We start from the raw sequence: 27901 nt of genomic DNA on the forward strand, positions 1-27901 counted from the left end.
TGGTGGCATCGAAGCAGGGCACGTCTCAAAATCTGACAGGGCGATTTCTTGACCTCTAACCTAACTGGTATCAATTGTATGACGCAACAATAGACAGCATGGTTAAATGTGAGTATAAAGCTCATAGGACCTACTAATCCATATGATTATTTAGAGAACTGGTATATTGTTCAACCTTTTGAAAAAGTAAAATGATCGATCTAGTTCCATTAAATCGTTTTAATTTAATTAGAACTTATATATCCATTTATATACCATTTGCCAGTTTTTTTCCGTACGAAATAAAACAATGCCGTAGTGTTAAACTGTAGCCTACCGTAAATTTAATACCTTAAAAAGAAAAAAAAAATGTCATTTTATTTTAGTTTTCGGGTGTTATTTTGCTTGAGGAGAGAAAGATATTTTAATTTTGTATTTAGGAAGAAAAAAATAGAGGATATTTTTCGACCATTTTTAGAATTTCTTAAGTTATGATCCCATACGTAATAATTTAAAACAGTTTAAACTTATTGGGTCAAATGTGATGTAACAAGTTAGCTTCACTATAATTTCAAATTTCAAAACACATTCCAAATTAATTATTAGCTATGATGAGTTCCTCTTTCCACCATGTTGTGATTTGGTGATGCTGATTGATTGCGATCATCGATCATTAATCACGTGATTTAACTAACACTGTTGCATTTGTTCTAAACAAAGAGTAAGCAATTTACAAAAAAAAATGTTCGATTTTTATTTTATATCGCTGATTTTTGTTTAAATAATAAATAAAAATAAATAAGTCAATTTAACTAGCTAAGTTAGGGCTCGATGTTGAAGCTATTTAACCCATTGTGTTGACTACAGTTTTTCCACCCAATAATTCTTTGTTTTCAGGTTAAAATATTTGGCCCACCCACGCCGAAAACTGTCACACTGATATAGGAAAAACAGAACTTTAATTTGAACCATCCCTGAACCGACAGAAATCTCCTCCCTCAGTCGGACAGTCAGATAATGACTGGGCCTCTTCTCCTCAGCCTAAACCTTCAATAAAGGCGGTAGATTTTCTAATGATCTCGTGCTAAGGCTAACAGCTGGAAATTATGGGTCGCCATCCAGGCACCGCTAACTACACTCATTCCCTCTGCATTTCTCCCGACTGCCAAAGCAGTCACTCTAAGGCAGATTTCAGAATCCACTCTCCAGTATTAAAATATCATTCACTACTAAAGGCCTATATATATATATATAGGTTGCTAACTGGGCTAATTTTAGTCTTTTGGCATCTTTAATGATTAATTTGCATTCTTATTTAAGATAGGACCCGACAATTAGATACCTTGGAGGGAAATTCTGATTTTGGAGCATTTTTTTAGAATGAGATAAACAGAATGAGTTGAATCTAATAAAAAAAGTATAGACTACATTATCTAAAGATTTTAATGATTGATCGAATGTCTATCGATTTACTCAAACTCATCGATCATTAATCCATACGTACAAAAAAAGAACTCACAATGTATATACGCTTCTCCAACGACTGCCCGAATTGTTAGTGCATAGACATTTTGTGAATGCAAATATTTTGCCTACAGGCCATTCGTTTTATAACTTTATTGTATATTATTTTATTTATTTATTTCGTGAAGATGGAGAGAATATTTTAAAATAAATGTTGCTTTGTTTTATTTTTTGGTTTTGGTCTTTAATGAATTGCGAGCCTTCATTTTGTATTCGTGGTGTGTAGTCACTCATCTAAAGATTAAGTTTTAAAAATTCATCCTCGTTTAAACGCTTGGAACTGTTTGATTTTGCATTCAGCAGAAAGTTTTCATATTTGTTCCCCTTTAAAGTCGATTGTGAAAATAATTAATCCTCATTAAATTATAAATATTGCAGATACGGAGACATTTTGGAACGTGTAAAAGTGTTGCATATGCTATAAAAACAGGAGACATATTATGAAATATTCCAAAGGCATTACTTGATCTACTTTTCTTTTTCTACCAAAGAGCAGTCAATGTAAATGACTAACCATTTAGAACCGTTTAACTCAACCCCAAGCTACCCACACGGGCAATTGCAATAATCACGGTACTTCATGAGCCAGAAACATGCTGTTATCCGACCAATCTCACTCGCCAATGCCAATTTGATGCATGTCCCTTTTGTGGACTGACTTAAGGACGTAGGGCGAGGAGCCTGTTAAATGCATCAAATGATAGAGTCTGTCTGTAAGTTAATTGAAGTACAAAGTACAGTCAGCATTCGCTAGCAGTCTGGCATGGTGATTAAAGTACAATTTGCACGTTTATGATATCTTCCCTTCCCCACGTCATCTGATTCCCCCCTATAATGTATAAAAGTCACAGAAACACTGCTAGATGCATCAGTCCGCACGTACTATACCTGATGGTGTGTGTCTGTATGGATAGTGTATGTAGGATGACAAAAATCCGGTTACATTGTTTACTAATGTCTAGAAAACACGTGTTTTACACGTGGTTAGTTGTGCAACTGACAATACCGATTTCAATCAACCCTGTTACTGGAAATGTCCATTTCCTTCACTTTTGCCACACTTTATAGAGTATCCGCTTCGTTTTACCCGTCTGCTGGACATAATACTTCATTCAAACACTCGTATTGTGTCTTTCTAGCACTACAACAGGGTAAGTAAAACGTTTTTATTTTTTACAAATTATTATCCACAAACTATAAACTTTACTCTAGTTATGGTAAACTTTACTGGATATGACGTAATGTTATCGACAACCAATCCCCGTAACTGTTAGAGAAAACAGTAAATCATTGTTAAGAAGTAACACTTAGCTTGGAGGCATTGGTTTAAAATAACTCCGGCAGATGTCGTTGTCTTCAAGATGGAAGATACGCTTCGACAATGCTGATGTTGATCATGTCGGTTGTGCACAGTATATAAATAATATTGGCTGTTTTATTTTCTCCCTCAAACAATATTAAGTGCGATTCTCCATCGATAAGAATTGCCAATAGAATAAAAGCACTTTCAAATTAATCTTTCTGCCGTGAATGTTAACTATTATAATTACTTATGCCTCAAAAATTACAATTTAGTTTCAATTATCGAATTTAATTCATTAGTTTTTATGCGCTTTTTAGAAAACTTGGAGATTCTTCTTGAGTTAAATTATTATTTAGAAGTTAAACGTTGCTTAATGTGCGGATATTAACTCTTCAGAAAACCCCTGAAACCTTTCAGAAAACCCTTGAAATCCTTCAGAGAATCCCCGAAACCCTCCAGAAAACTCTAAAGTTTGAATGTTTATTCACTTTACATGTATTTTTTTCAAACTTTTACAAAAATAAATCGTTCTAGACCTAATTTTAAACGAATTTAACTTCGATTTAAAACTAAATATTAGCAAATTTATTTATTTTTCTTAAGTAAAATATTAAAAGATTTATTACTTTTAATACAACGTTATGCTGACTTGTCATGATGCTCCGTTTTTTGTTGATTCATATTCAAAAATACAATAGTAGCATAAAAACACGTAATTATAAAACGATTTAAAATATAATTCACTGTTTTATTCCAAAAAAGTATTGTGTCCAACTTATCGAATTTTTATAAGCCGTAAATTAATAATATAATATTGAAACTGTAAGAAAACATACCGCAGAATATTATTATTTTTTTTTTTGCTTAAGGAAATTTGCATAAAAGATGAATTAAACCGCCTGGCCTATTAATGATGCTAATAATGTAATAGCCTTATTACAGATCTTTAAAAATCAATAAGTCTTTTAAAATGCAAAGTAAACATAAATTTAATAATGCGCTGTTTTATATTCTATTATAAGCAATAATCTGCTTGGAATTATATCAAAAATAATGTAATCAATCGTATTAAATATGCTTATAAGTTATTTTTTGTGTTTAACTCGTTTACATTATAAGTTTGAGCGAGCCAACTGCACGGTTGGGTTGCTGAAAAACTAATCTAACCTTTATCAATAAACTGAATAATTCTAATCGTGGAACTAATTAATACTAAATGATGTTTATTTTTAATGAATTGGCCTTAATCTATGGAGGATTTTTTTTTTGGTTTTTTGAACTTTTGTAGAGGATGTAGATGAGGTTGTTGGTCAGAGTAGGCCTACTTCGGTTAGGGCCTCGGTTTTCTTTGAATTAAATGTTTATATCGGGATTTTTCTCGGCTTTTTAAAACTGTATTCCAATCAATAAAAGGCATAAATCATCGTATCTTGACAACAAATACATACCGGAGGCTTCACTTTGTTGGAGCTTAACGGTATAGTATAGCATTTAGTCTTAGGAGGAACCCGATGATTTCCTACCGATTTTTTTAGCTAATGACCGGCCAGCTGGGGTCGGAGGTGAAAGGTCACTAGTTTCGTCCGTGTGAGAACCGGAACTGTAGGAACCTCAACTGTCATTAAATATCTTTACCCCGTTTTTTACCTAAGCTCCCCTGAGATCGATACAGTGTTCCCCTAGAATCCCCAAGGACAAGCCTCTAGCTAAAATGGGTCCATTCTCTTCAAAGACCGCCAGACATATCTAGAAAGTCTGTCTTAATTGAGAAAGACACAGACTTATATTTCAATTATGTTATTTAACTATAGCTAATTTTTAAATATTTTCATCTTACGTTACTCTATATAGATACTAAGATTAATAGGTATATTTTTCTTTCTCTCTTATTTTTTTTTATTTTTTTATTTTCATAATCTGTGCAATTATCTTTAGTAATTTTCTAACCACTCAAGCATGTAAGTTGTTTCCATTAGCGAAACTCCAGATAATTCGCCTATAACAAGCGGACACAAGCGACAGGAGACATATTAGGCTTAGTCCCTTCAGGTAGGTTCGTGTTTGAATCATAAATAGGTCTTAACGTCTTTATCTTCTACGTCGTATAGGCTTTCATTTAATTCTTGTAATAACTATAGTTTTCTTAGTCGACAATAGCCTTGTCTCTCACCCTTGCCTTCTTTATAGCCTTAACGATGTTGCCGAAACCTGTGTTGCTTCTTCTAACCCTGACATTAGACCCTTTCCTATCAAAAACAAATATTTTTGAATATAAAAATATTCAAAATATCTATTCACTTTACGCTTTTATATAATTTATTATCACTCAAACAAGAACGAAAATTTAATATTAAAAATTAAAAAGAAAAAGAAAAAAAAGAACGTTCGTATGTCTATCGATTTTGTTTCTAGACTTTAGTTTAGAAGTTTACTTTGTTTTAAACAATGGAGAAATGTAGGCCTATGATAATAATACCGTAATGATATATTTTTATATAAATATGGTACATCATAATTAAGGCACGCTTTGTTATTAAATATATATAAGTGTAATGAAGACTTGTTTTGAGTTATTGCTGTGATAAAAGACGTTAAGCATCACAATAACGAAATTATAAAGGATCAACGATGCGATGTTTCATAATATAACGAGAAGGAAGAGCTAAATAATCTATAGAGACGTTTTATATAATGGATTAATTGCATTAGATATGCCATTTTAACTTCTACATCAAGAATTTTCTTTGGTGTACAAGGAGTAGACTTTAATCTGAAGGCAGTTTTTGAGGTAAAAATAAAATCAATTTTAGGTTTTCAATACACTTAATCTTATTTTTGTACCTTACGGACGTCTTGGGGACGAAAATTCGCGAGTTTAGTGAGGAACCAAATATGATTTGAATGTAAAAAAGATGGCTAAATCTTCCCATCGATTAATTCAGAAATGAAAAACGAAACCAAATATAGAAAACATTAAAATTTACATTATAAATGTGGTGGTAACAGGCCTACATAGGCTGTATTGGCATGCAAAAAAGATCCCAATTAAAATTTCATATTCGTAAAGACTGTCGATCACCTCTTACCACGACTTACGTATATTACTATTTGATTGAAAGTAATGAAATACTCAAATATTTCAAATAAGAAGATTAAATAAGTGTTTTAATTTAAATTTTAGACTAATTCTAAAGTACTTTCGCCGAATTTTGTAATGTGGTTAATAATAAATTTCCGTAGAAAACACTGAGTGATAAACACTAAAACTAAAGCATGATCCGTGCTAAACGTGTGTATTATTTCTTTCCAACGTATAAATTTATAGGCCTTTTAGATCTTTATAAGCTTAATTTAAATTTAAAATTTATAAAATGCGGTTATCTGGTTAAGAATTTCGTTTAAAGTAACTCAGACATTTATTTTTGTTTGTTTATTTGATGTAAAGCCGGACTTGAAAGATATTTTATAATTATCTGATAATGATGAAGATTTTTTTACAGTAAAAATAGCCGAAAGTAATTATTTATCCTCAAAATGAGAAATGTCTTAATGGCTTTTAGGTGCGCCTCTCCATTAATAAATTTGGAAGGTTAGCTCCAGGGATAAAGTTGTTTCAAGGAATGCCTCACTCTGAAATTTCTCACTACAAAGATCAACACTGTTATTATGTTCCCGGATATTATAGCGCATGCCTAACGGGTTAAATTAATTTGTAAGGTAGGAACGTATCCGTTTAAGAGCTTCTCCAGGGAAATCTTCATGTGATGAATTTAGTTTCGGAGGCGTGACCATCATCCCTATAGGCCTATATCCAATAGGCTTTATACCCAGATACTAATTTTTAACTATTCCCTTAAGTTATCACGCTGAGAGTGAGATAGGATATGTGTATAATGGTGTTCGATACTTAATACTTGACAGAAATTAATATCGAACGAACCATTGCAATCTTTTTTCCCCCTCATCCTACTCCACGTTCTTAAAGCCTACATATAGAAATTAGGTCTAAAAAGCTAAGTAAACATTATAATTAATTATGAGGAAAGTAAAAATGTTATGTTCAAATTCATTGGTTAGGACTGAGGAAAAAGTTAAGTAGTGTCGTCAAGCCTATTAAGTACACGAATTTCCTCGCTTGATGGAAGACAAGACTGTCAAGTGCAGTTTTTTCGTCAATTTAACGTTTTATTAGTGTAATAAAGGCATGACAATAGACCCGTATTTATTTAGGTGTAATAATGGTTGCCGGTTAGAGGTAACAGTGATACAGCACAGATTTTGACGCATCATTAAGTTTTAAGTGGCATTTTCGTCGTATTTTTCCCGGGCTACGAGGCACACGTTACTGTAAGTAAAGCCTGTGTTTACTACTTTTTTTTTTTTAAACTTTCCATCTTCAAAATTTCAATAAACTCTTATACTTTATCGAGGCAAACGAGAACAATATTAAGGTGTTAATTCGTATTTAAATGAAGGCATTGGTTAGAAAATAATATTAAAATATAATTATTTTATCGGATAAATTAATTCGTCATTAGTGCTTTTAATTATAATAATTATTATTATACGGACTTTAAGAAGGTAACGTTTATAATTAGGCCTACGTTAAGTTTAGTGTGCAGCTCCTGTTTAGTTTTAGTACAGCTTTATTATAGTAAAATATTATATAATTAAAGTGCCGAAAATTATATTTAATTTAAAAAATACACGATTGTTTTATGTGACTTTTAACTCGAGCTTTGTTATATTGATTTTGTCTAGGCCTACATTATACTAACTCTAAACTTTACACTTATAGGCCTATTTTTATCTATATTTAAACACTTACCTCGTTGTATTATAAGAATAAAAATGTTTATTCAAGGTTAATTAAGCGGTACAGATTAGTTAACGTTCGCATTGACATCTTAACTCCATTAGAAATTCGATATTTTCGATTAAATTTGTACTGTACACCATTATCTTATACCGAAACATAATTAATGATTAATGAATATATTATTATTATTTTTTATATATAAATCTCTAGGTTTAAAAAAGTTTAATAAGTCTACGTCTCAATATAAAGATTTAGTGATAAACCTAATCTTCTTATGGAAAAAAAAAAAAAAATACATTTATAGGCCTATGTAATTTTAACTGAAGAGGAAAAAATATCCCTCTTTCTATATAGCAATTGGTTAGATTTGATTTATAATTATAATTATTATTATTTTAATTTTAATTAACTAAACTCACTCTGAAACTCTTGCAAATATTTATTTGTAAATTATATAAAGTTCTAATTAATATTTCCCCCTGTTCTGGAGTATTATAACCCTTATATAATTAGACAATAAATATTGCTATTTCTTTATTAAAAATGAAAGAAAAAAATGTCTTTTATTGTTAAAAATAGATTAATAGGTTTAAAGGCCTTGGTATATGATTGATATTTTATAAAATTTGTAAGATTTTGAATAAATTCCTTAAGCATTCTTTATGTACTTCTTCTGGTGTATAAATTTTTTATTATTAAACTTATGGTATTTTTACAAAGATTTGGAAGAAAAAATTGTGGAATAGGTTTATAAAAAGTTTTGTTAAAGCACGTTTTACTAGCATACTTTCGAGACGTATAGGGGTTTATTTTCATGGTCTGTAAAGGGTAAAAGTGGAATGTTATTTGATCCAGTAGAGAGGTTCCTCCCCTGACAATTTACGTGGCGTCTATACGTGATATTATTCGCATCACGGATGCTTCATTAATCATAAAACGAAAAGAAGAATGTCAGAGGTAGGCCTAATCTTCGTAACTATGGAGGTGGCGTCTTATCTTTTCTCTCATCGGACTTACCTCTTAGATCACGTGATTGTGCGCTTCACGTGATCCAGGCACGTTCTTCTTCGTGCTTCGACCCCTCCGAAATTCTTTAATGTTTTCGTCTATTTTCGAATTTCGTAGATGAAAATCTTAGAAAATGTTTCTATTACCTTTAAAAAATGTATTAAACTTAAGCGAGTTTAATCGTGCCCATTCTTTGGAGAAAAGTAAGATGTCTCTCTCTCATGGCCTTTGTGTCTGACGAAAATAATCTTTTTGTCAGTCTCATAAACGTGCGGTATATAAATCGTTAAAGCAAAAATATAGTTTATCTTTTATAGGCTATATTTATGAGTATGCCGAAGAATAAGCCTATTATTAATTAACCCACCAAGGACATTTATTTAACCTCAGAGAAATTTATTCACTTTCAGATAGCTGCTCTGTCATTTATCAATGTTCAAAGAAATCCAGTCGTGTACCTTTATAAAGCTCTTCAATTTATATTTTTATATAAATAAAGTATATAAGAGAAACCGCGTAAAAGGATATTTTTGCTTAAAAACTTAAAAATTTCGGCTCCGTAGTCGTTGAAGATTGAATATTTTTCTAAAGTTAAATAAGAACTTACTTAAAAAGATATCCACGTAGAGAGATGGATAAGGTAGGCAAGGCAAAGAGACTAAAGAAATAACTTTAATAGCCGGCTTATGGTTGACCCGTGTCAAAATTATCCGTAAATAGCACCAAAGGAGTTTGTTTGTTTGTAACGAGACATTAAAGCATAATTGACACGGATAATGTTCATTTACATGGGATGCAAAGACAGCTTTCATTCATCAAAAGCCTTCTCCAATGACAGCGCCCTCATAATTGGTGGGTGCACGACATGCCTAATAGAAATTCGGGAAACAGCTGATTGTCACGTGAAGTGGCGCTGATAGATTCATCGTAACAAACAAATTCAACCCTTTTGATCACTTTTTAAACCGTTTTGTCCGTCTTATAATTTCCGATATTTTTAATATCATCCAGAAAATCGCTTTGTGAGACATAATTCTATTCATTTTTAGTCTTAATTAATTGTTTCTTTCGCTCTAAGCTTTTGTTTTTAATAATATTACATTTCTAAATTAGGCCTAAGTGTATAAGGTAAATTATGAAGTTTGAAAGAAGAGATGATCAACGCCCTTGTATTTGTAAATTTAAATTAAAACAGTGTAACTGTAAACTGAATTTTTCTAATATATAAGCCTATACAGGTCTAGGCCTGATATTAGTTTAAATACTCTAATTTTTGATGGAAAATATATCTATATTTATCGATTTATAAGGCTATTTTCATTCTCGTTCGCCTGTTAATATTATAATTAGCCTGTTAAGTTTCAATGTTTTCGTATTTAGAAAATAAAAAGTCTATTTTTAGATTTATGGATAGTTTTTTTTTTTTAAATTAGTACCTCTAACGTTTTTAGACTCAAATCATTGTTACTAAAAATATATAAAAAAAACAATAATAATAAAAAAATTCATTGGACTATTGCGTGTTGAAAGAAAAACAGAATTTCAAATATGGCTGTTTGGAATTTGTAAACGTTCTCTTCTAATCCCATACAGATCGACAACCTCCTCTATAATCTCCATCAATAAATCATGGAATTGTCTCCATTTTGGGCGTCAGTAACGCTTTCGTCATTTCTCTCGACCTCACCCACTTCCCTCCATAATCCTCTCCATCGACCCTTTGTTCTTTTCCTTCAAGCCTTTGAAAGAATCTCAGATGCATATTAAATAAGCTCCTATTTTTCCCCCTTCTCTACAAATTGTTTTTTTTTTTTTTTAATATTTTTTTCCCACTATCTCTGCCTCTACGTTTGGCTATAAGATTTTATTTAACGCATCGTTTTTAAATTATATATGAAACGTTTAAAAATCCCTGTTGTAAGTCTTTAAATTTAAAAAAGAATTAGCCGAAAGAAAGATTATATTTGTTAGAGTTTGGCGACCAATCTTGCGTTTTTCTGAAAGAAGACCCAAGAGAACCTCCGCAGAGGGTGGTAACCCAACTTTCCTTATGTTACTATTGGTTAGAAGGATGTGTCAGCCTCTCGCATTCACCCAAGTAGGCGTAACTGGAAGAACTAGCGAATAGAAGAAGAGGCGCAACTATCCGATGTTAACAAGCAATTACAGCTGTTTACTGCACATCACAGACTATTGATAGTTTTACGTAACTGAAAGTCTTTTCTATTTATTTCCGACATCATTGATCGAAACCTGTTATTTACGCGAAATTAGCTTGTTATCGCGTATACCTAATTCGAGCCTGAACATAGGATTCGTCGCCATATTTATATAAAGTACTGTGGATAAATAATGACGAAATGTTTTAATTTTTTCACTTATCACGATTTTTAATCTAATTTCTGATATAAATTTAATGAAAATGTAAGGTAAACTCTGTTATGAAAACAGTAAATTGGATATATAAAAAAGAAAAGTATTACTTTAAGCTTTTTATCTGTTCGTTTTTAATCTATAAATGGATGAATAAATGGGGGAAGATCTGTATCTGTTCAACAGCGAACAATGTTTACATTTCCTGTATTTATCAATGTAAATTTTATTAAAGTTAAGCCAAAAAAGAAACTGATATCAAATCTATTAAATTTCTTTGAAAATCGTATGTAGTCTAGTCGAAAAGATCTTTGTTTTATTACAAAATTAAAGTAGAATAAACAAACGTTAGAACTGTAATTCATTGTTAAAATTTATAAGTTTACTTTTGAATGAAAAGTGTAATTTTTTGATTTTTATCTTCTTTTCTCGACAGAAAAACATTTCCTGTTGTATATCATGGATGGATGATCATGTAGTTCAACGTATCTGCCATATTGAGGATGTCCATGAATGGAAATTTTAATCACGTGATATTTCCACGAAAGGAAAAACACCTTTAGGTCAGTTAAAAATAGAAATAGTTCATTTTTAATAATCCATAGTGTTTTTTTTTTTTTTTTTTAGTAATTTAACACATCTTATTTAATAGCCTAACGGTAATTAAACGTGCGATAAATAATTTATGGATTAATCTCGATTAAATTAACTTTCCTGTAGAGAATTTTAGCGTAGATATTAAATTTTCTTGAAGAGTTTAATGCGGGACAGAGAGTACGAAGAAACAATCTACGGAAAGAGTAAAGTAAATTGATCAAGACATGAGAAGATATTCTAAATTTAGCTGACCCATTTTATCAAACCCATTGAAAATTTTCTAATAATAATATTGCCCTTTGCTCCCAGTCATTGTCAATATTATAAATTTATCCAGCCATTTATGAAGGATTAGTCTATATTATCGGCTTATTCATCATAAAGAAGAAGAAGAACAAATAAAAAATTCCATCTATTCTTTTCTAAAATTTCTTTTACTGAAACAAAGTTCAAATTTTCCGTGTCAAAAAAAAAAAAAAAAAAACACTTACTTTAGAATAGTAGAACCTGTGGTATTTCGTATTATTTTTATGGCCTGTAGGCCTCATCAAACTATCACCTTAGGCCTCTTTCGCTTAAAAAAAAATTAAAAAAAAAGAAGAAAAACTTTTCGCCATAAATGATTTACGAACCTCATTTTACTGACTGTAAATAAAATTTTAGATTTAGAACAGGAATTCTTTAAGTGCGTGATTTTTTTGTGAGTCCTTGGGGTGCAGAGAGAGAGAGAGAGAGATCTTTATCTCCTTTCAACTTTCCTGCGGACTTTATGACTTGAAAGGGCAACAGTTATGACATCCTACAGTCTGTTTTACAACTTTTGTGTGTGCGTTACAACTCGATACATATTGTAGGAAGGAAGACAGGTTTGATATTATCGTGCACTTATGATGAATCAATGTTTGCATAGAAAAGTTGTTAGATGCCAATTGATTTCGACGTTCCACTTTAGAAATTTTCCATACCTTCAGAAATAATACTATTTTGAATCGTCATAAAGATAATTCAACTAATTAAAATCGACATAAGTTATACTTTTTTTTCTTTTAAAAAAGAATTAAATAGTCGGGCCATCACCGTTTCTTCGATAGGTGTAGAAAAATGACCCATCTCTTATTGAGAGATGTCTGTCAGTGTCATAAAGCGAATTTGGGATAGTCTTACGACATAATAAAACCACCCACTCTATAGTATTTTTATGGTTAGGTATAGAGATACCAATCTGCTGTTTCTCACCCTTGCATGAGTGGTACCTACACACAACTAAGAGAACCAACGATTTAACGATCTTTATACTCGAAACTTTAAGAGGAAAAAAAAAAAAAAAAATCTTAGAGATGTGTTAAATTTTATTATTATTATTATTATTTTTATATATATTAAAACTTATATGTGAAACATCTGCTAAATTTTGTATTAAAATTCTATGTTTACTCTTCTTATAATTGTTAGCCGCTTTAAAGGCTTCCATCGTAGCGTGATAACAGGTGGATGATTCGTATCTTTGCTTACAGAAATGAAAATTGTGATTAAATTTAACATTGTTTCAATTAAAATCGATTTAAATTTTTATATAATTTGTACTAAACTCGACATAATTATCCTTAAAAAGTTATAAAACTCGTAATTTATTGATATGAACAACACGCGTGTAAAATATATATTTTATTATTATTATTATTATTATTATACATTTAAATTTAAATTTATTTAAAATGAAACGTTAATTTACATTTTAAAAAATAATCATAATTAAACATTTAAAAATAGAAAATTTTTTATAATTAATCGTGCTTCTCGATTTCGTCGCTAGAGGGCGTTGTTCGAACTTGAAGTTAAAGTGTCGATTGAGGTGACGTCGTGGAAACTTCTAAAACTAGCGATTCTGTTAAATAAATTGTTGTAAAATAATTTAATTATTTATAGAAATTAATATTATTCTAGAATTTTAAATGTTGACAAAAATTATTTAAAAATTTTTTTAATTGTCTAAAATTAAATATAGCAAGTTTTAGTACGTATATATATATATATATATACGTACGCTATTACCGGAATAAAGTTATATTAAATTATCCACGGTATATTTAAATTAGAATGAGATATTTAAAAGTATTTTTGATATATTTGCAACTTTTCTCACGCACGGATGAAGAGAGAAACACGCAACGTTCTTCACGAAAGCAGAAAGTGACAAATGTCACGACTTTTACTGACCACTTAGTCGAGTCTGGTCATTGATCAACTTTGTCAACCTTGAAAAGCAACCGACTGAATTAAAAACAACGGAACATAAATTAAGCGCCGAACTTAACTTATTGTATTAATTAATTGGATTTCGATTTAACGACATACGACGTTTTAATCAATATAAAAAGGAATTGAAATGGTCACCCGATCCCGCCGCGTATCTTCAAAACTGAATGGACGGTTTCTCTAATATTTTTTTAATTTATATTTTATAATTAAATATGGGATAGAATGTGAAGATTATTTAGAAGAATTTTTTTTTTACAGATGGAACAATTTTAAAGTACTAAATTTGAACTAAGGAAAGTGGCGGCAGATGCGCAATTCACGCCCCTCGCCAGTTCAAGTTACAGAACCGCCCAGGATAAGAGGCACTCAGCCTCTAGCTAATGGCCCGTTCAAATGCCGTAAGTAGGCCCTATAACAAATGAAACCTTCTCTTTGATAAGGTACATCACACACCGAACTGTTAATGGGCTAAATGACTTCACTCCGATACTCTTGTGTAGTTAAACAAGTGACCGAATGTATACTCGTTTCGTGAATGAAAATTGTTCGAAACGTGCCTACTAATTCCTATTCATGCCTATTAAACAACCATTTTGGTTTAATTCGTGATTATCTTAATACAAAATTAGATTAAAGCTTAAATCGATCTAATTATAATTTAATATAAAGCTGAGATAGCGGTTTTATCTTTCTTTTTTTTTTTTGTTTTTTAGTTAAACCGGTAAATCTGGATAATTCGAAGTTGTCTTTTTTTTTTTTTTCACTTGATAACTGAACTTTGTTCTTAGTTTTTCACAAATGTTTGAATGTTTCAGGAAGATTAAAGAATAAAATATGCGAATTTTAAACTGTATAAGCCGAAATTTAGGTCTAAATGGTTATAAACTTGTTTTTAAAACACGAACGAAACGTTTAAACGGATTTTTTTAATGGACGATTTAAGAGAATTGTATGCCTTAAATAATTAAATATACGTTTAAAACGGAATGTATCTCTGTCGAATTTATATTGAGTATAAAATCTATACCACGACAACTTAAAAAAAAAAATAATAATTAGACTTATAAAAAACTTCTTAGACATGTTTCTTAATATTTGAAATCATTTCGTGTATAGCTTTAGGCCTAAGCTTAAATAGTTTTAATTTGCATATTATGAAAGGAAAAAAAATAAATAAATAAATAAATAAGCAAGAGATAAATTTTGTCGTAATGATGCAAATGTCTACTTTAAGATATACGCTATTGTCTAAGGCCTAACAGAGAATTAATTTGAAAACTTTACCTTAACCTTTCATTAAACCTTTTAATCAAGATTTAATAAAATATTTCATTGATTAAATCGTTAAATGTACTCTTTGTAAACATATGTAGAAATTTAATTTATTTAACTGGATGGATACAAACTGCATTAAAATTAAATGTTAAAAGTGCTCGAATACTTTCTAAAATTGGGGAAATATCTTAAAGTTAGACTTAATTAATGAAAAAAAAAAAAAAAAAAAACACAGCTTACCTCGGTGTACTCGATTTAATGTAAAAAAGTAAGGCATTTTGCCGATGCACGCAGTCTTTAATTGTGATAAAAGGAAATAAATAATAAATATAACTTTAAAATAAAAGTTTTATTTAATATTTAGTAATAACACGAAGAGTTTTTCACGGTTAAAATTTCATTTAATAGGTCTATTTAGATATGTAAACTTGTATTAATTAACTTACTATTTTTATACGGGTCTATTTTTATTTACAGGATAAAAATATATAAAATTACTACTAATTTTTTTTTTTTTTTAAGATAATTAAGAGCATCTACCAAATAATTTTTAAAAAATATATATATATATATTATTATTCTATCTCAAAAGTATAATGGATAGGCCTAATTTAGTTTAACCAACATTAAAATCTAACGAGAATTAATTAATTATTAGGTTATCATAAATTATGGAAATATTTTTCATAAAATATCCATAAATCTCGCATCAGATGATAAAAATCCTTCGCCTTTTGAAATTAGACAAACAGGACTACCTTTTTTTTTTCTCTCTCTCTCTCCTCTGTATAAAAAGTAGACTGTTATAGTAGCAAAATAAAATGATAATTAGAGAGTGACATCATTATTTTACGGATAATTAATAATAAACTTAGGAATCATAACATCTTTATAACAATAAATTTTAAAAATCTGATATATTTTAAGTATGATTAATCACCCAATATTAATCATTTATAATAATTGTAATATAAAAAAAAACACTATATGTGTATATTAAAAAAAAAATTGAACATGACATTGATAATTCAAAATAATATCGTTACAAAAAGCATTAAGTCGCTTCATTCAGAGATCATTATCAATAGTTTTATCTAAGTTATAATTTTTATTAGCACTAACTAACAATAAAATTATTATTTTTTTTTTTTTTTTTTTTATTTCGTTAGGTTAATAACGCATTTATTTATTGTATGGTTACAATTTAATTCGATGAGTTAGGCCTATTTCGAATTTTAAAACATTTTTGGTATTTTAATACATAATTATATTCATTATTTAATATAAGAGATTAATTGTTTTCTTTGACAGATCGAACCCGGTTAATCCGCGGTTTTTTTTTCCGGTTCTTTTATAGGGGAGTGTGTTATTAAGGGCTTAATATATATACTCTTGTCCGCCCTACGCAAGTTTTTACTAAGGGGGACGGCGGCATTAATTTTGAATTGTAATGACGCGCAGTCACGTGTTTCGACGAAATTTTGATTGGGAGAAACTGTTAAATCCATCGTTATATGGATTTTTTTTTTTTTTTTTCTTCCTTCGATGAAGACTCAAGGCCACCTTTGGCCACGGCACGCGAAGGGAGACACGGCACGCATGCTTGTGCACAGGACCGAAACGGCTTGCAGGACGCCATTGTTCGTCAGGGACCGTCTTGCTCTATGCCTCATGTAATGACGTGCAGGACTTATTTATCATGTTACGCATCAGAGAACACTGGCCGACTTCCGGACCCCCATTGTGTCGGGGGCCACACTTCACTTTCCCAGACCCTATACTATAGTATTGTTTAGATTAGGATTTAATGTTGATGTTACAGGATACCACATATCGTCGACTTATATAGAGCCTTTCAAATTGATAGAAATTACCATCTTTTTTTTTTTTTTTCGTTTTCCCTACTTTCGAGAACACTTTACAAAATGCATAAGAAAAGTCTAAAGTCATACCAAAAATCTAAGCTTACGTATAAGTTATTTTGTATGGTTAAGAAATTTTATAGTTTATGGATCAATTTTCAAGACAAAGCGCGTATCAACACACACACACACACAATGTATTAGTTATTTACAACTTACGCAACTCAATAAAACTATAGAAGAATAAATCTTCATTCAAAATTCTATATTAAGACGTGAAGAAAATTATTTTGAACGATTAGAAATAGTAAAGCCAGGGGTTCCACTCGACTGAATATTGCATAATATATATATATATATAAAGTATTTATGCGATACAGTTTTAACTTACGTGTTCTAAGATTTGGTCTACACGATTTTAGACGGCCTTGGTTTCGATTACACGTTTTAAATCCATTTTCCAACTGAAAGGAGTAAGTTTATGAATATGGTAATCGTGTGATGATTAAGATGATGCATAATTTTTCAATGTGTTTATGTGGATAAATGATTTGATAAATATTGTGACTTGTGGATTAAATGCCAGCAGATGGTGAAAATAGCAGCAGGTGGCGGAGGAATTGCACGAAATGTGACGTCACTAAGTTCCGATAGGTATTGCCTATAGGCGTGTAGCCGAAGCGGAAACGAACTGCTTCGAGTTTAATGATAGATAATAATTTAATAAATCAAATTATGCCAACCTATAGGGATTTATGACGCTTAATACCTATTTAGAAATTACGCAACAGTTGTTGCAAATATATATCATGCAAATTCTTCTTCTTTTCTTCGTAAAACTAATATTAAATATTTTCTGGTTTAGGCTAATTTAATAGGCACGCCGTTGAGAATTTTTTTTTTCTTTCTTTCTTTCTTTTCAAACTTATTTACGTATTAGTCCAAGTCTTGCCATATCTATGTGTGCATTAAGTATTTCTTTTCAACTCGGAAAATCCCAATTTGTAGTCTCTATACGAGAGCAATTGTAAAACACTCAGAATTCAAACGTCTTTCATTGCATACAGCTTCGTCACGCAAAGGTAGCTGCAGTACAGATCGGGGTGGGTAGAAATAGGGATACAGATTTCGTTACGACATTACCAACTGAGATCCAGTCACGCCATAGTCTCATCAGCTGCTAGGCTTTTTTTTATTTGATTTTTTCCATGTCTGGTACTTCGCTTAGGCTTTACTGCGGTCAGTGACGAGTCGGCAAGTTGATATCGTACCGTATCGTACTATCGGACCTTCTTACTGTAATGTATTGTACAGTACGTAGGCCTACATCTGTAAGATTTCAAAAAACATTACTAAATATGTTATCTTCAGAGCCTTTCCGATATAATTCGGAAATAGATTTATTAACCTAAGCAATGCCATCCAAAGATATCACACGCGTGAGACCTGTAAAATATTATTGCAACTCGATCAAATTTAGAATTTATAAATTTTCACATCTAAAATGACTAATTGGCTTACTTAATCTACACGAGTATATGTAATGTAGGCATACATAAATGTATTAAAATTTAAAAAAAAAAAAACAAAGACTCGAGCCGTAAGACAGAAAGCATTGTTTTATTGAAGGACACTACATTTGCCTTCAGCCAAAGTGACAATGTATGGTACATAGAACTTGAGAATTGTCTTCTGGACATAATATTATTTAAAACAGACATTGTCTGTAGGCATAATTTTGTTTTAATTAATAGCAAGCATAATTTATTAAAGTGTGTTGATAAGACAAGTTAATAACTGTAATTTTAGCCTATAGGCATTTTACAACCAAGTTGAGAGAGAAACTTATTGTTAAACACAAACTGACACCCTGTGTACATTGATAATGATAAATTTAATAATTCATGCACACTAAGTAATTAATTTATTAGAACATATTTTATGCATGTATTTGAAAAACTTCATGCGAATTTTCTATTTTCCTCCTCTTACCTATTTTCCTTCCTAGTTTTTTTTTTTTTTTTTTTTTTCTCGAATTAAGTTTCCAATACGTTTAATTTCTGTTATTGGTTATAATTGAAATTTGCGAAATCATTTCATTTTTAAAAAAAAAAATAACACTATTTCATCATAAACTCTTCACGTTCAGTTACGTGTCACGTATATTACGGTAGGGTATAACCACTAATTTCACGCGTCACATATCGAGCCATTAATGAAAGATCAAGATACGTGCTTCGACAGTAACTTAATGTAATATTTACCAACTTCTGCTCGAATTTTACATTCAAAATGGAAGTTTATGGGGGGGGGAATATATTGATAAAGTTGTTACTTCCAGAGATATTTTGAGATGGAAAGTAGGCCTACATCTCGGAAATCAAGGCTAATTTGAAACCTCTCTAGAGAAGTAGGCCTATTAGGAAACACAATGGGCTATTTTAAACTTGGTTAACAGCCGTATTTGACTTTAAAGAAAGTTGGGGTGAGAATATTTTGTACGATATTCAGTTCAAAAATCTCGTAAATCGTCGACGGATTAATTAATCTATTTTAAATTACCACAGGGCCACTTATAACGTGTGTAAATAATTCGTGGCGAGGGATTTAAACGGTAATCGAAATTTATTCTTGAAAAATCGTGTGTATTTAAAGTCGAAAATAATAACAATAAAGTCTGATTTACTACACGTAAATAATATATAATAAATGCACGTTGAAATTGTGAAAAGGGAAATAAACATCTCTATTGTATCATTGGAATCAATATTTTTATTTCGAGAGGAGCGAATCAATTGAAAGGTAAATATTGAAAGATGGGCACACAAACACTTTTTTTTTTTCCAATCACTGACTGACTACAAAACGTTTACCCCCGACAAATGCCAAGAATCACGCTAGCTCAGTCACGTGATCGGAATGTCACGTCACGAAGTGACTTCTTTTCATTTTTTTCTCCTTTTTCCGCTGATCGATATACCCCGGCAACTTTAAAAATAAAGTTTTAAGCTGTTAATTGTTTTTTAAACGACGAGAGAATTAAAAACTTTTTAAGCAATCTAATGATAGATAAGATTTATATTGTCACGATACAGTTCTCAGCGCCGCATGTCGTATCTCAGTTGGAGGCATTTCTTAATGAGTTAGAGAAGAGGGGGAGATTAAACACTTAAGTTCTCTTGTACGCATGCGTAATGACGACAGTTATTTAAATTTGGAGCCAATTCTTTTAGACGAAAACCCTATGAGGCCAGGGCATCACGTGTCATCTTTGCTTGTTATATCTTTCTCGATTGTTTTGTCTAACGTATTTATCGATAAATATTTTCTAAACAGGTAAGTCTAGTAAGGTTTTTGCCCTTTCGTTGTCCGTTGATCCCTATTCAAAAATTGGACCCCCCTCCTAAGGAGAATAAATAAGCCTCGATAGGAGGGTATCTGCTATAAAAACTTTCAAAATTTGATTGTAAAACAATATGATGTTCGTTTAAAAAGTTCACATGCGATGCATGACAGGTTGTAAAAATATTAATTTAATAAACTAATCCAACGTTTAAGGGCCTGGCCTCTTATTTGGGAATGAGGCCTAAGTTTCTATTTATAAATTTAACGACATTAAGTTCTCACGTATGTAATATTTAAAAATTCAATTAAAATGAGTCGAATTGATATGAAAACATTGGATATAAATATATGAATTTTATGAAATTTTGGTCACTATTTCACTATGAAATATTATGTAGGATATACAAGGTAATTCTTCTATTTTTGAATAAAATATTTTAATTTCTGCACGAAAACTATAACGTGCATGATAAAAATATTAACATAAAGTATAATAATACACGTTATCTGAAATACTTCAGCTCATTTAGTATATAATGAAATAACAAGTCGAATATTCCGTGTTCGTGTAATGAAGTGTTAATGAGGAAATTATAAAGTCATTTAGTTATGAAGAAGCAGAAGAGGAGCTACCTTTGTACAGTACAAATGTATGTCTTGAATATTGCAAGTAGATACCATCTCCCTTAGAGGCCTCGTATATACAATTGCATCTTCAACTATTAACTGATGTTATTTTAATGTGTTTTCTCTTCGCGTATTGGAGTAAAATAATATAAGTGTGTATTGAATATTATATAACTTTCGTCGAATTTAATGTTTTCTACTTTATGAAGTATAAAATTTGAATGTAAATTTAATTGGTGCATATTAAATTCTGTATTGTTTAAGACGGGGGTTAAAATTACTTACATCTCTCCTAGTAAGCTCACGAAGTTTTAAATTGTTTCATATCTTTATAAACTTGTAATTTTATATTTTTTTTTAAGTTAAGATAGTCGATGTTACTGCGAAAATATTTTATGAATTTAAACAATGTTTAATTTAGTATTTCATCCACTAAAAATATAACCTTTTCATGCAACTAAAAGTGCAACCTTAAATGACTTGTCTCGCCACAGACTGACATTAGTAGCATTAATTAATGTCAAATACAGCTTCCTATGAATGTTGCTGCCTATAGGCTACCCGTTACAACTTAGTTTTGTCTATTAATATTGTATTGTGATTTAATTAAGGTGAGTGCTACTTTCTGCACCGCTGATCTCTTCTGCACCTATCACGACTGAATGTTTAATTTTTTTTTTTAATTCTTTTATCATTCGCGTGATTTTTATAAAGATAAATCAATAGATTCTTTCAGCTATTACATATTTAATAAATTTGTTCCAATGCTTATAACTAAGATCTAGTTTAAAGGATAAGTTCTTCGAATCATATAGATCTAAGCGGTTATTACCACTACCTAATACATAGGCAATCCTATAAATAACGGTTTCTACATCAGGCCTATTATTAACTGAAGTTCCTAAGGCCTTTTCTAGATTAGTCTCTTCTCGAATTCTAGCCTTTGGAACATGATTTTAGAAATAATAATAGATCTAAGTTATATTTAGCATTTTTCCTATAGGCTATTTAAACAAATAGGTAAGTTTAAATGTTAAACATAAGCCTATAGGCGCTAAGGGCCGAGTACGGATCATTATCCAGTAAGGATCAATGAATGCCTTAGGCTTATTTTAAGGTGTGGATAATATTGAAAAATTCTTATGGGTACCAATATAATATTATAGGACTATATTAAAATCTTGACGAGGATAAAGTCTGCTTTCTATACATTTATTAGAGAACCGTAAAGACTATTTTGGTAAATTTATAAAGATTAAAAACATTTTCAGGCTGAGATTTCTTGATAGTCATCGTACATTTAAATCCTCTATATCTTATAGGAAATACCAGCTGCCTGTGCTGGCTTTTGAGAGGATGGGGGATCGGTTAGGTTGGGTTGGGAGAGGGTGATAAAAACAATGGTCTTAGTGTCTTAGTAACTTGTTAGTATAGTACATTTATTGACCCGAGTATTTACAATAATGAAACTGCAAAACACACAAAAAAATTGCTCGAGCTAAAGTTAAGAGAGGGTGGGCTTTAGGAGTAGTTGAAAGTGGTGACCCCCACAGTAGGGTATTGAAGAATATTCGTGTCGAATTTCGTGCGGATAAATTGAACGGTATAGAAACCTTTCCCTAACATGCAGTACATATAAACATATATATTTTGACTTTTATATACATAGAAATTTCACGTATAAGGTTAGATTATTTGATCAAATCACGTGTATTTTAATATAAAAGAATCAAATGTATGCGATAATATGCCGTTTCTAGGAATAAGATCGACATATTAGTCCGATGTTAACAAAACAAAGTCGAAGTATTGTGACGTGTTATAAATTTGAAGTCAGTAAGCTGTACATTTTCGAAGCTCAAGATAAAATTCGAGTCACATTCGAATGCGATTTAAGCTTAGCAGCCGTTAAAATAAAACATTTAATGATGTTTATCTTATTTTTACGTTACCAGACCACCTTACCTTAAATCTGGTAAGGTAAAAAATAAGGTAAAGATACTCTAATGATTTTTTCCCTTTCTTTATTTGAAGTAAAAACACAGCAGTAAGAGAAAAACAAAAATTAGAGTAAATCACGTAGTTGTAATCTTGAGTATAGTTAGTATTCATTGTTCTTAACGTGTAAGAAAAAGCTATAGTTAATTATAATAAGTTTCTCTATATTTTCCTACATTATGATGTTCCGATTCGATCACATGATAAATTATCCGCCCTAAATGAGGAAAGACAGATAATATGTCGACATCGGAGGGCGAAAAACCTATATCTCAACTCTAATATCAAGAAAAACGAAAGATAAATTCATAAAAAGTATTATTAAGTTAGATCCGTTATCTATGTGATATAACATGCTTGACCTCTCATCAGTTAAATTCGTGGCGTAGGTGGGCCTAACTCATGAGAAAAATTTAATGGGCAAATGTCGACTCGCTTAGAAAACCTTTACCGATGAAATTGTTGTATCAAATAATATTTTAATAGCTTTATTAATATATTATATAGGCCTAATTACATTAAAGAATACAGATTTAATTAAAACAGGATGAGCAAGTTTTAAATCTTTCGAAGAATAGTTATGACCCGTTTTATGAGGACCAAAGAAGTAAGAATAAATGCGACATTTTCTTTTCTTTTCCTCCTTTTTTTTTAAAAAAAGAAAGAAAGAAAGAAATAATATGACCGTTTATTCTAACACAGTCGACATTTAGGTGACACCTGTTTCTAGACGGTGACAGGTATACAACAGCACGACAGCTTGTCCTTCTGTCCTCAAGGATGTTAGTTACCTACAGGGCGTCTTCCGATCCTTATAGTAACGCCTCTTTACTCAACTTTGATCCACTTTTGAGCATCTATACTGATGAGAATAAATAATTTTTGATTAAAGGATGCTGCAAACAAAGTATAGACTAGGATTTAAAAGACTAATCTCTTTACAGCTTCCATTAATCTTTCGTGGTTTCATCGGGGATTTTCCCAAAGCATCCGTGAAGATATTAATATGTATAACTGTAAAATTGGAATCTTTTGTATCAGAATAATTTTTGTATTTTGTAAAAATAATCGAACGAGTCCTCATTAATGAAGTGGCTACTCATACTTCGTACGATAAGTGCGTGACTATTTTCAACAATTTCGGTTTTTTTATGTTATTAGGAAAGATGATATGGAACGTTAATTAGCATTTTCGTGATACTAATTTTTGTGCTGATAAATGTTCAAAGTAAAAAAGAATGCTTATTATTTTTTTCTTCCCCCTACAAAAATAAACAAAATTGTTCATCAAGTCGGACAGATAAAAAAACAAATTCGTATGTTCGATTTTTCTAACGTCCATTTTCTCTTAAATAATACTTCCAATTGATAATTTCTATTCTCGATTTTCGGTGTATTTAAAAATTGAATAAATAGAAAAAAAATGTTCTTCTATTTTTTTCCAGTTTAAAACAAAGAAAAATAGGTCCGTGTGAGGATGCTATATACTATTATATATACGATTATTACAGGACTAGCATCTCAAATTTTGTCGCATGGCTAAACTGAGACAATAGTTACATATCTAAGAATAATCCCGATCATTTCTGCTATGTACCAATTAATCCTACTTTAACCGGAAGTAAACTACGTGAGGGAACTTTCTCACATCATCACTCAAAATAACAATCGTTCGATGACCAAAGTGGGATTCTCCTCCATTCACGAGAGACTTTACAATGTACAATGAAGATATTTTGGACATGCGATGAAGGGCAGTGCATTCATCTCGTGTGATGATGAAACATTCATTTATAACTTATATCATTCAGTAATTATATTCATTTTTTTACGTGAAATTTCTTATTTATCACTTTTAATCAGTATCTAGCAAAACTTTCGAAAAACATCATTTTAATATATATTACTATTATTGTTTTATAAAGTAACACATGTTTTATTTTCTATTCATCGCTAAAGTAATGCGCTCGAACCTGTAATAACGGCCACCTCCGAACAGCGGCCATTTTTCTTTTATGCTCCGGTCAGTGTCCGTCGTTTAGAGGTTTGACCGTATATTGTTTAAAAGCATTCTTTTGTGTTACGTGTGTAGATATAGACTTGTTTCGGCACTTAAAATTTATATTTTTAGTATTATTCTATGATAAATTTTTAAGATTTATCTTGTTCGAATGCCAGTTTACTTAAATTAATTATTGGAATATTTAAAAATCTTGGACGTAAATTCATGGATTAGACTGCAAACACACATAAACATATGCACTGTACAAGTTTTATTTTATGTATATTATTAACACAATATGTATAATAAGAAAGAATTTAATGAAAGTAGTAATTAGCAATTTTAATATTACATAAAATGAGGTGTAGAATCAATTATACACTGCAATTTAAATTATTTTAGTCTGTTCTGTTTGTATGTATGTAGATAGAAACATTATTATTTTTTAAATCAAATATCACTTATTTTTTTAATTATAAGCGTTAAAGTAGGGCCTAATCGTTAATTGTAGGCTAAATTTTCTCTTTATAAAAGAGAATACTTTAGTTAAATTTTTATATAAATTATAGACATATTTCAAGCTTCTGGAGCGTATGAGTATTATGAGTTTACACTTAAACTACTTTTCAAAATTTGAAATTATAGATTTTTCTGTTAATTTACGTAACTGATTTCGTCACAGTGATTATAATATTCTTGAACACCGTATACTCGTAAATATTTTAGTGTTGGAAATAGGTTGACATTCCCATTCATTCAAAAAAATTGTTATGAGTCCGGACACATTGGAGATTCTAAATCGATACGTCGCTCAAGAATCAATTGTAGAGTGAGTATCAGCGAAGGAACGAATCAGTTATATCAATCGTGACTTCTTGCGAGAAATCAGTTACGATTCCGCACGTGCTGATTATTAGTTTCCCCAAAACGTCAATCACTTTCCGGCACGTGATAGATTCATTTCGACCATCACGTGTTGTGAAGAGTCGTTTCTGGTTTCGTGTGAGTCAATTTGTAACGACTGATTGTCCAGCTTAATTTCGTCCACACGCAGTATTGTGGGTGTTAATTTCTGCAACGTGAAATTGCGTGGCACATTCTATCTCCGCTCACGTGATCACATCTCGTGACCCAGATTACAGAGCATTTCCGTGAAATTGATGCCATCAGTGTAACCAAAAAAGAAAAAGAAAAAGAATAAGAATAAGAAAATGGTAAAATTTTTTCCATTTAAGAAAAATTTTTAACTTTTACTGACCTCCAACCTATCAATAGGGGGGAGAAAAAAGAAAAAAAATCGTTGAAGAGGAAGTTCCCTTGTCTCTTCCATTATGCCTGAAGTTATGCATCGAATCACACTCATTACCATAAACCTGTCTGGCAACATGATTGATCACCCATAAGTCGACATAATAAACAAATCTTGTTTAGAGCCTACCACTGGTTACTACGTGACGTCACCAGTGATGTTACATTAACATAAGTTAGTTGACCTTTACGTAAATCTTAATTAATTATTACGACGAAAATTTAAGTCAGTAAAGCGTCATTGGTCGAACCTGTTCCAATAGAGATTTGAAAAAACAAGGGGGAGAGGAAAAAAAAAAAAAGGGATAGATGTAGACTAGTTCATTTCCCTACAGCCAACAAACTACCATTTCCTTAATGTATTCGGTAAAGGTGGGATAAGAAATAAGATGATTTGTACACCTGGAGTCTCCCATTATAACATCAAAAAATAAAAAATATTCTCCCCGTAAATCCGCCCATTTAGCAGTTATACAGATAACAAAAAGATGTTTTGAGGAATGTGTGATTTGTTTTATGGGTAGGACCTCTTTTGATCCATTTATTTCGGCCGAAACAAGATGGAAATTTTTCTCACGCGTTTTTAAATAATAAATGTTACACCCCCCCAGAACTATTTTAAAAAACTCCATTTTACACGTGGGTCCATGATGAGTGGTGATGTGATGTGTTCGCGGCTACTCGAGAGCAAAGGGAGCGCGATCCAGTGGTGTTGCGTAGACGACCGGTAGTAGGGGAGAACTGTCACCAGCAATATTTCTTACGCGTAAAAAAAAAAATAATAATAATAATAAATAAATAAAAAAGGATCCACTATCGGCGGAAATCATAAAACCAACAGCAGCTACGTGATTGCCGTATTGATGCGAATGGCTGAGAGTAACGGCAGACAGGGAGAACAGGTTTAGTAGAGAACATATGCGGACCGTGTAACTTCGGCGTTCGTTGAATTCAGAATAGGAGGGGTGAAAGGCGTGGTAGTCCAGCTCTTGCAGGAAGAAAATTCAGTTAGAAGATTTGTGTTATGTGTCAACTCTTCCAGGAATGACATTAGTGAAATTTTCGTGATTGGAAAATGAGAACCTCATCTAAAAAAAAGGAAAAAAATAGTCTCTGACAGCTCGTTTTTTTCCCGCTAATAATACACGTGAGGTATATCTGCGACCTAGAAAGTGTGATCTAAAGTAGTGGGGACAATCTCTGCTTATCTCTAATCGATCACATGACCGATCTCTTAAATAATTTAGCGACCATGTCTCTTCAATCCCGTATCTGTTTAGGATCTCCGATATCTCAAAGACTTTCTTATTTTCGCCATTATTTTTTCAAAAAATACTCTAAATGATACGTGTCGCCATCTATTGATAAGTAATGATGTTTGAACCTTTCAGAAAAACAATAAATTTGAAGTGTTTAGAAAGAAAAAAATTAATTTTTAATAGTTAAATTAAAAAATAAAAGTATTGTTCTATATTTAATTATCTAAATATATATATATATATATATTTTTTTTTTTTTTTCTATTACAGAAAACAGAAACCAAGCGCATAAATGGAAACGTCTTTGAAATCTTTGTATAATGAAGAGAAAAAAATAAAATAAAATAAAATAAAAACGTTTGT

The 27901-nt window shown here is 31.0% G+C and overlaps 1 long non-coding RNA gene across 1 annotated transcript; it reads left to right on the forward strand.

The window, feature by feature from the left end:
- LOC136989982 (uncharacterized) lies at window positions 1-27894 on the forward strand. Its single transcript, XR_010882987.1, has 4 exons — window positions 1-108; window positions 11443-11569; window positions 14121-14260; window positions 27809-27894. It is a non-coding gene; the product is annotated as an uncharacterized lncRNA (long non-coding RNA).
- The last annotated feature ends 7 nt before the right edge of the window (window positions 27895-27901 follow it).

The sequence above is a fragment of the Centruroides vittatus genome, unplaced genomic scaffold (genome assembly GCF_030686945.1).
Source record: "Centruroides vittatus isolate TY-2023 unplaced genomic scaffold, ASM3068694v2 scaffold_861, whole genome shotgun sequence".
NCBI classification, from domain to species: Eukaryota; Metazoa; Arthropoda; class Arachnida; order Scorpiones; family Buthidae; genus Centruroides; species Centruroides vittatus.